The sequence below is a fragment of the Hippocampus comes genome, unplaced genomic scaffold (genome assembly GCF_001891065.2).
Source record: "Hippocampus comes isolate QL1 unplaced genomic scaffold, H_comes_QL1_v1.1 scaffold7, whole genome shotgun sequence".
NCBI classification, from domain to species: Eukaryota; Metazoa; Chordata; class Actinopteri; order Syngnathiformes; family Syngnathidae; genus Hippocampus; species Hippocampus comes.
The window spans coordinates 3,166,335-3,176,087 of NW_017842060.1; the positions used below are offsets into that span (position 1 = coordinate 3,166,335).

General features: G+C 45.4%; 1 long non-coding RNA gene across 1 annotated transcript in view; it reads left to right on the forward strand.

The window, feature by feature from the left end:
- Positions 1-9,753, forward strand: part of LOC109511528 (uncharacterized) — a 118,739-nt gene that overhangs the window by 37,830 nt on the left and 71,156 nt on the right. The window contains exon 2 of the long non-coding RNA XR_002167342.1: positions 5,660-5,753. This is a non-coding gene — a long non-coding RNA (uncharacterized LOC109511528). The remainder of the gene's footprint in view (positions 1-5,659; positions 5,754-9,753) is intronic.

Below are 9,753 nucleotides of genomic sequence, written 5' to 3' on the forward strand. Positions count from 1 at the left end.
CTCTGGTTTGTGTGTGTGTGTGTGTGTGTGTGTGTGTGTGTGTGTGTGTGTGTTTGTGTGTGTGTGTGTGTGTGTGTGTGTGTAAAATAGTGGGGCGGGGGAGGGGGCGGGTGAAGACACACAGACACCAAAACAAAAGCTGGTCTTCTCTGTCTTGTTCTGCGAGTGGAAAAACAAACCAGAATGTTGACACAACGATTGCGGAATTGCGGGGGGATCTGTGATGGCGACAATTGCAAAGTTTCCTTTGGCAACCCCTTTCAAAAGTCTGCGTCCGTCATTTCAATCACATTTTTAACGTAAAACAGAAGGCCTGCCGGCCAAGGAAGAAAAGTCGAACAAGTCGACCACTAAAATTAGGTCGACGCAAAATTTGCTTTGGACATATTCACACAGATGCTTCCAGGCCGCATAAACTTGACCAGTCGGGAACTTTTTAGTCTGTTAGCAGCCAGTGTAGGTGGAAACCTCATCACGTAGGCAATGACATTTTCCATCATTACACACAGTGCAAAGGTACCGGGTTCAATTCCAGCTCAGGCCTTCCTGTGTTCCTGTGTGGAGTTTGCATGTTCTCCCCGTGCCTGCCGGTTTTCTCCAGGTACTCCGGTTTCCTCCCACATTCCAAAAACAAGCATGGCAGGCTGATTGAACACTCCAAAAATTGTCCCTAGGTGTGATTGTGATCGTGAATGGTTGTTCGTCTGTGTGTGCCCTGCGATTGGCTGGCGACCGGTTCAGGGTGTCCCCCGCCTACTGCCCGAAGACGGCTGGGATAGGCTCCAGCACGCCCCCGCGACCCTTGTGAGGATGAAGCGGATCAGAAAATGGATGGATGAAATAAAAAATGTTTTTAGAATGGATGTATTCATTTGTATGTTTTTGGAAAATGTTTGGTTTCAATTGTGTTTTTAAATTTTAGTTTGAGTTTTTTTATATAAGAATTTGTCAAGTGCACGGGGAAAAAAAAGTTGCAATCAGTATCGAATGTAGTCAAGTAAAATACAATTCTCGAACATCCGTACAATAATACCGAAACGAAACCTGACAGCTCATGAATGAAGTTCATTGACAAACACAAAAACTCAGCAATTTTGTTCATTTTAGTTGCTTTTATAAGTCAGTTATGTTTTTTAGAAGCAGTCCAGTTTTATTGTATTTCGTCAAATTGACCAAAGTCTCTTTTTTTATATATATATTTTTTGACCTACTGTAAAATGTTTAAAATGACTCACCCAAGTCCATCTGTACTATTTGTGTTCCAAATTATGCAAATGAGCCGTTGCGCATCATCCCGACATCGTCAATTAAAGGGACCACAACGGCGTTTGCGCTTTTGTTCTCTCCGCCAGCCAGCGGGAGGCGCGCTAATCGCGGCGGCTAAGGTCAAACTAATTAGCGCGCCGCTTGAACCCGCTGCTAAAAGTCGCACAAAAAGATGTGACAGAGGTGAAATTAATCGAGCGCGGTGAAAACGTGGTAATTAGCTCAGGACAGGACACTTTTTTTTTTTTTTTTTTTTACACTGTGCAAAGCACTAAAGGAGTGCGAAGGGAGTCTTTTATTTGTGCGGGGTTGGCAAAAGGACAGCCTCAATGAGAAACACGCGCCGCTTCATTAAACGGGCGCAATGGCGTATAATGCTCTTTGTTTACATATGTTAAATAAAGCATATCATTCCGCTCCACTGCCTGCTAAATGATGGCTTTTAAAGGCCCATGAATTCAATTAGACCGTTTGGTGTCCCGCCACTCAACTGTCATTATGCTCGTGATCAAGGTGGGGGGAAGTGTCTTGACATCCATTTTGAAGAGTTGCAACTAAGGTTTGGCGAATACCCCAAACGCAGAGCTAATCCATCATTTGTGCAACTTGACCAAATTAGCATTTTAACCCTTTCGGGGACAGCGGTTACTTCAGCGGACAGCTGATTAGCTTACAGGTTGTCATTATTTGTGCATGAAAGGTTTTTGGGGTCCTAAATCATGTTATGACCAGAGATAGCCCATGAAAGTTTTTTTTTTTCAAGGGTCCTTCCGATTATTTGTTTTATTCATCCATTATCCAATCCACTTTGTCTTCACAATGGTCGCGGGGGGTGCTTGAGTCTATCCCAGCTGTCTTTCGGCAGCACGCGGGGGACACCCTGAACCGGTTGCCAGCCAATCACAGGGTACACAGAGACAAACAACCATCCGCGCTCACGATCACACCGCGGGATAATTCAGAGCATTCAATCAGCCTGCCACACATGTTTTTGGAATGTGGGAGGAAACCGGATTACCCGGAGAAAACCCACGCAGGCACGAAGAGAACATGCAAACTCCACACAGGAAGGCCGGAGCTGAAATCGAACCCGGTACCTCTGCACTGTGAGGTCGATGCGCTAACCACGAGCCCACCGGGCAGCTATTTGTTTTATTATTAGCCGATATTTATTTGTCGTAAAGGGAGGTGGGGGGCGGGGGGGGGGCTTTCCTCTGTTAATTCCCTGAAAAGCTCACCTTGGCTGAGGCCAAAGCAAAAAAAGTATGAATTCGACGCCATATTGTATCTCAGGGAACATCAGTGTTCTTCTTGTTGGGTTTTAGAATTCGACGATTAATCGACTAATAAACCCCCCCCCCGACCCCCCAAAAAAAGTCTCAGGAAACAGTAATGAAACAATAAAGGAAGGCTGACGGTAATGTTCGTCTTCAAGGCGTGTCCCGGCTTCCACCGGCAGAGGGCTCCGATGCCCCCGCCCTCCTTGCCTTCATCGCATTCAGTCTGTCATCCGAGCGCCGCCCATTAGCTCGGCTTTAGCGGGTGGGTGACGGGGGGATGCTAACGAGGGCCCCGCCACGACTCCTCGGAGGCTCGGCTAAGTGCGGTGCATGGGCTAGTGTGAAGTGGGGGGGGTGGGAAGAGGACGGTGCAATGGAGGGTGCTGGGAGGGGTGAGGGGGGATTTTGGAGTGGGGTTGGGGGGGTCCCAGTGGTTGTTTGCCTCTTTTCCATCAAGAGCCCTCATCTCCTTTATCCCCTTTGTGGTGGAGGCCCTCCTCGGGCACTTCCCTCTGAGGGGGGATCTAAAAAGAGCAGCTGCCGGGGAACCAGTGCCATTTCCTCCTGCTGTCACCCTCCCTCCTCCCTCTCTTCGCCTCCCCCTCCTCACCCCTTATTAATATGCATATGAACTTGTTTCTCTTAGTTCCGAACTCCAATGACAAAGTGGGAAAGCATATGCCTGAAATATTCATGACGGCGCGCGGTAATTAAGCGGCGGCGAAGGCGACTCCATCAACTAGCTCACTTCCAGATTTGTGTGTGTGTGTGTGTGTGTGTGTGTGTGTGTGTGTGTGTGTGTGTGTGTGTTTTAGGGTTTTTTTGTGTCTAAAAACGCCTGTCTCTCTCTTTTTTTCTTTGCCAAGACTAAAAAAAGAAGCATGTTGTCCTCTTTGCCTTTTTCCCCGAGCTCATTCTTAGAAATGAGCCACTTGTGGAGGATACGTGTGTGACATCAATAGCTTGTGTTGACAATTAAAAGTTAGGTCTAAAATTAAGTACATTACTTCTACTTTTTAGAATTTCTACTTATGATTAGGCATTGTCATTTAGAGAGATGGTTATTTTTTTGTAGTTTTTTTTTTCTTCAATTGTAAAATTTCTAACTATTCTGTTGATGTTTCAAAATAAAGTAGTAAAATATAAACTGTATTTATAAGTCAGGTTTGGTATAAGCAGAAGAAATATATAAAAGACATTTTTATATTATTATTTAGCATCGTGAGATACATAAAGCCCCACTGAATCGAAACAAATCAAATCGTTTCACATTAAAATGAACCGTCCTTGAATCGTATCCCACGCCCTGTATCGAGATACGCCTCGAATCGTCTTTTATAGAAGAGATGTGCACCCCTTAACTGACAGACAGATAGACAGATCGAACAAAATCAACTCGGTAAATCAGGCAAGCACCGCCAACACAATCCAATGCGATGTCATCGAAAATATCGTGTTATTTTTTTTTTTGTGGCGTGAACAGAGAGACATTGAAGTCGGAGGAGGCAGCTGAAGGAGAATGAGCAAGGCCACCAGAGAGATGGATGGAGAGGTGTGTGGGGGAAGGAGGGGAGGCGGTTCGGGGTACGGAAGGTAAGGAGAGAGGGGGGGGCTTGGTGGTAGGCTACGGGGATAGAGGAGGGAACAGGAGAGGAGGGGGGAGGAGGGGATGCGAGATGTTTGCCGATGCTTGACAGCGAGGTAGATTGTATCTGACGTGAAGCCTGCAGATGAAAGGAGAGCGGACAGCTGGCCCAGTGCACTCGGCGCACTCCGACGCTCACCTCGCAGTCCTCCTTATCCCCGCCTCTTCCTCCCTCCCTCCCTCCTCGTAACGCCTCCTCACTCCTCGCCTCGCTGCCACGCTGGCTTGTTTGGTCAATAAGCATTTATTAGCGGCCGGTACACGCGACCTCCCTGTTGCATCAATTATGGATAGACGACGGGACGGGAACATCTGCAGAGAGCCCGTCCTGGGCGGGGATTAGACGGGATTAAAGAGCGCGATTCACGGGAGTCTGGTCTTAAATGTGTTCCTAATATCTGCGGTTTTAAAATGGAGTGACTGGTACTGTACGTTATGTGCCATTGTTTTCCTTGGTTTCAAACATTTTCAACTTCGAGTATGTACGAATGTGACAGCAGTGCCACCAAATTTAACACACTAGCTTCACGTTCACACCTGAGATCTTGTTAAACAAACACACCACATGACACCAGCGAGGAAAAATGTATTTTCACATATTAGCTCTTAATTGCGGTGTCTTGAGTTGTTTTGGAACGAATTCCCGCTGTTGTACAAACCATACGCTGGCCTTTCCTTTAGTGGTGTCCCATGAAAAGATGAACAGTGGGACATCGGGGTTCACTTCTGCGCAATATAGAAATGGGGTGAAAACAAAATTGACGATGATGAATTAACAGTAGGTTTGCTCGAAAATTTTCTTCAGTCAATCAATGACTGTAAACTCGTAAAATGGCTCATAAACCGGACAGTTAATAAACCGGATGTCACGAGCCTGTCATGTTTGTTTTTTCAATATCCGGTGGGAGCGGAGGGCGTTTCCTCCAGAGCCTCACCTGTCGCTAATCATCCTCGTGATCCAGCTGCCTTTATAAATTCTGCCAGGCCGACATCTGGCTGTCGGACTATTCAACCTCGCTCACGACTCTCGTACCAAGTGCTCGTATTTTCGAAACGTCCTTGATCTTGCCTCGTTATTCTGTAATTGTGCTGATACTGGTACAAGCAACACAAAGATGATTTTGATTTTAAAATGAGATTTTGTTTTTTTTCCCTTCAGTAATTGTATTTGATGGTTTTCTATACACATGTGGCCTAAACTTGGACCAGGTGTTTTTGCTTCAGAAGCAGCATCCCTGAAGCAGAGCGCCTTGTCTTATTTTTTTTCAAGTTTCCTGTCAAAGCTTCTCCCGCTTTACCTCGGAGGCATGTGCTCGCCTGTCAGCGGCACTTGTCGAGCGGCATTTCTGAGAAAATGAAGATATGCTTCCGCGTTCAGTTAATGCAACATAACCTCTGTCAAACAGGAAGTTTGTGGGTTTTTTTTTTTTTTTTATTCAACCCACCCCCTTCTTCTTCTCCTTCGCAGACTTTGAACAAAAGAGCTCCGCCTCTTGCGTGTACTCGAGGGCGGCGCGCATCCCCAAATATCAGCGACGGCAGGTTGAAAGGCGCAAAATAAGGTCAGTGTCACCGCGCTGCATTATTAATGACCGACTGTTTATCGCCTCGCCCGTCGAATCGGTGCGGCCCCGCGATGAAATATTGATGCAATTTCCCTCGGCTTAACACGTTGGGGAAGCGACGAGAGAAAGAAACGAGGTGTAACGCCGGGTGGCACGACGCCTGCTCGCGGGGAGTGTCAAACACGGCAACGAAATCACTGCTCGGGTGGGCTGTTGAAGTTGTGGATGCACCATCGTGTTTGCGCCACACCGCCACCATTGGGGCATTATCTGCTATGAAAGGACAAAAAGTGATGGTGTTGGCGAAATCGTCGCCAGACCTCAACCCTATGGAGCATCCTTGAATATTATCCATCTAACAGCATCGTCCCTTGACCTCAGGTCTTTTGATCAGCATTTATTGAGCCAAGGCTCACATTCGTTACATTCAAATTCTGACATTACAAAAATGTCACGGCACACCACCAAATCAAAACGTCACAAAAACTATGTCACCTGTGACAGTACATTACAAAATGTTAAAGATTTGATTGGGTTTGGTTAAATTGAAATTGATTTTCCACTTAACATAGTTTTTTTTTTTTTCTTACACCCCAAATACAAAGGCGATTTGATATGTACCTCGATACATGGGGTTGCGATACGATTCAAGGATGCTTCCATTTTAAAGTGCAGTGATTTAATTCGGGTCAGTTGAATGGGATTGATTCGACATAGTAGGACTCAGTCGAGGGAGGTAAAACAATTAGTTTCTTGTAGTAATTTTTCATACATATGATCGACCCTGACAGTACTGTCAATGAAGCATTTCCTGCAAAGATCTCTCAAAGATTTCATACGTATCTCGATATATTTTCAAAATGAAGTTTGAGCTGAGTTCAAGTGGAACAGTTCGATTCATTCTTTAGCAGGCCGAAACATCCTATGCCACAATTTGATGGATTTCTTTTTTTTTTCTTATGTATACTCTATAGTATAGACTATAAATATATAGTCAATGACATTGACAATCTATCTAGCTAGCTACCTAGCTAATTATCTATCTATCTATCTATATAGCTAATTAGCTAGCTACCTAGCTAATTATCTATCTATCTATATAGCTATCTAGCTAGCGAGCTAGCTAATTATCTAGCTATCTAGGTACCTAGCTAATTATCTATCTATCTATCTATCTAGAGTAGATATATTTCCACATATATCCTTACATTTTCTACTGCAGGTGCACTCACTGGTCGCTTTTTATTTTCATTTAATTTTTTTTGAACAAGCACATGCTGTCCCCTCGTTGTCTTCTCTTTGTCTCTTTCATGTCAAAATTGCCTACTAATTAAGCCAAATGCCACCGCATCCAGTCCCTACACACAGACACACACTCACTCTAAGCTCTCTAATGATCCACATGTGCCAGCATCTTTATTATCCGCCCTGCCAGCCAGCGAGTGCGTCCGTGTGTGCGCGTGCGCGCCTGCCTTTTAAGTGATTGTAAATCACCCCGCACAGTAATGGCGCAGATTAGCACGCTATCAAAAAGCTTTCTTCATGCACGGTGCGCTAACATCTCGTGGGCCGTAAGTGTTTTTTATGTGAGAAACGCGAGGAGCCCATAATGGCCGCCCGCCTGTCCCGTGCCATTAAGGCTTTACCCCCGGCGTGATGAATGCTCAAAAAGCACGACATAGCGACCGACCGAGGAGGGGAAAATGGCAACCTATCGTCACGTTTGCGAATATGGCCGACATTCTGCGACAGATGAGAGATGCTTTGATTTCCTCTTCCCGTTTTGGGAGAGCACCCCCTTTCCTCCCACCCGCTACTGCCCACCGCCCCCTCTTACTTCCCTCCCCCAGCTCGCACCGCCTGCTATTGTGACCCATGAATTATTGATTAACCTGGGTAATAGAAAAGATATAACTGTAGCGTGCTTTTGACCTGCCTCTTCTGCAGTGGATCAGTGGGAACGCCGGCATATTATGCATGCAGATGAGAACATCAAGTGTGGCTATAAATTCAGCCGGCGTGCCGTTTCGGTGCTGTGACGTCACACGGCCGAGGGAATGGGACTCTCTTTTGCTTTCTTTTTCGGGCAACAATTTTTAATTCGTTATAACGCCTAATCATAAAAGTTCAATGTACTCGAGCGTAAAACAGCTTTTTGACTGTAGAGTTGGGTTTTTGTGTGTGTGTGTGTGTGTGTGTGTGTGTGTGTGTGTGTGTGTGTGTGTGTGTGTGTGTGTATCTGTGTATATGATCACTTGCTATTCCATGAAAATTGTGATCAACTGTTCCAAAATGGGAAGAAGTGAAATTTTAAATATGCCACCGTTTTAAGAGTGGATCATCTTGGAAGTTATTCCGCAAGGCAACAATCCGTGTGATGATCTGGCAAATCAATAACCCAAACGCCGGCTTTTTTTTTTTTTTTTTTTTTTAACCCAATCCCATTTTCCAGCTGTGGGATTTTTTTTTCTTGCATTCAACAGGCTGTGAGGTGTGTGTATATAAATATACAATTAAACGCCCCAGTACCCTGCGTGTTTTCATTTGAAAAAGGCACCGTCAAGGAGGTTACCGTCTGCGGTAATTGCATGGGTCTGTGTTTACATTTATTCATGAAACCACCTTTTTTCATCCCCACTTCCACCTGTCACCCTTTCCATTTGAGACCCCCATCAAACTTGGCCCTCCGCTCCCTAATCAGCCCCACCCCGCCCCCCTTCCGACATCCTTGGCTTGTTCACCACCGAGTGATTTTCATGCATTCGGTTCTGCCGAAATCTATGTGCACTCAGCCACATCCTTTATTGATTACTCGCAGTGCAAACAGTAAGGCCCGGTGTCATATACATAATTGGACAGTTGTCAGGGGAGGTGGATTCGCTGATAACCAGCATCTTATTTCTACTCCCCGATGGGCGCACGGTGTGGAGGGTGGCGGAGGGTACGTACCGTGAAAATGAGCGTCCTCTTCTCACATGACAGATAAATCTCGATACGATATGTTTTTTTTTAATTTTTTTAGGAAAAGTCAGTCAGGATTTGATTGTTTTTGCTTCCGGAGTTTCAGTGGTATCAATGAATATTATAATAATATATTAGTTTTGTTCTTGGTTTTGCTGTTCGGTGCTTTCTACCATCTTTATTACCGATTTGCTTTACTGTTTGTTGTATATGTTGAATTGCTCCATGTACAGCACTTTGTATGCAGCGATGGCTGTTTGAAAGTGCTCGAGAAATACAGTTGAGTTGAGTTGAGAATATAATGTTCAAATGGCATGTTTTTGTAATCGGGTAAAAAAAAATGGTACCAAGATAACCTGGACAACTCAATCGAGGATGTGCAGTGAGGGAAGGCAGGGGAGGCAGTGCCGCCCTGTCCCATTTGAGAATACAACCCCCCCCCCCCACCAAAAAAAAAACAAACAATCAGATGCAGTCCCGTTCCTTTGCGGAAAATCACAATTGTGCCCAGTAAATACTTTGTACACAATACGTGTGATACCACGAAAAAAATATCTGTCCATCTGCCTCTGTGGGACAAACGGCTGCCTGGAGAATTACATTTTGAGAGGAAGAAATAATAACACCGTAATCGCCGCGAAAGTCAACACCGTTCTATCTCAGGGAAGAAGAAGAAGGAAAGAAAAAAAGAGAATCCTTTAAAGTTTGTAGTTTAGTAATGAAAAGCACACAGTGGCTGCTGCAATTACCTGACCCGTGACACAGAGGTGATGAGACGTCCCGGCAGAATCCCAGCTTAGCCCAACCGTCTGCCCGGCGGATAATAGATTCAGGCGCACAAATGCTGGAAGCAGCCGTGTGTAATAACTCTATCAAACTCACGTCTCCCGTGTGTGTTCACCGGGTTAGACACACACGGCCAAGATGCCCGTTGGAATTTCCCATTTTACTCCTCGTCGGCCCTTCTATTCCTTGCCTTTCTATTCCGCGGGAATCATTGGCTTGGGGTATTGGGTGGGGGCGGAGGGGGGTGACT